Source organism: Austrofundulus limnaeus, unplaced genomic scaffold (assembly GCF_001266775.1).
Source record: "Austrofundulus limnaeus strain Quisiro unplaced genomic scaffold, Austrofundulus_limnaeus-1.0 Scaffold1845, whole genome shotgun sequence".
Taxonomy (NCBI): domain Eukaryota; kingdom Metazoa; phylum Chordata; class Actinopteri; order Cyprinodontiformes; family Rivulidae; genus Austrofundulus; species Austrofundulus limnaeus.
In genome coordinates, this window is record NW_013954247.1 from 2,918 (window position 1) to 3,725 (window position 808).

Genomic DNA, 808 nt, shown 5'->3' on the forward strand with positions numbered 1-808 from the left:
ACGGCGTCGACAGTGAAACACGGCGTCGACAGTGAAACAGCGTCGTCAGTGAAACACAAAAACACAGCGTCATCGACGGTGAAACACAGAATCGTCAACAGTGAAACACGGCGTCGACAGTGAAACACGGCGTCGACAGTGAAACACGGCGTCGACAGTGAAACAGCGTCGTCAGTGAAACACAAAAACACAGCATCATCGACAGTGAAACACAGCGTCGACAGTGAAACACAGTGTTAACAGTGAAACAGTGTCGTCGACAGTGAAACATGGCATCGACAGTGAAACACAGCATCGTCGACAGTGAAACACAGCATCGTCGACAGTGAAACACAGTGTAGTCGACAGTGAAACAGTGTCGTCGACAGTGAAACACAGTGTCGACAGTAAAACACAGTGTCGACAGTAAAACACAGTGTCGTCGACAGTGAAACATGGCATCGACAGTAAAACACAGCGTCGTCGACAGTGAAACATGGCATCGACAGTGAAACACAGCATCGTCGACAGTGAAACACAGCGTCGTCGACAGTGAAACACAGTGTCGTCGACAGTGAAACACAGTGTCGACAGTAAAACACAGCGTCGTCGACAGTGAAACACAGCGTCGTCGACAGTGAAACACGGCGTCGTCGACAGTAAAACACAGCGTCGTCGACAGTAAAACACAGCGTCGTCGACAGTAAAACACAGCGTCGTCGACAGTGAAACACGGCGTCGACAGTGAAACACGGCGTCGACAGTGAAACACGGCGTCGACAGTGAAACACGGCGTCGACAGTGAAACACGGCGTCGACAGTGAAACAC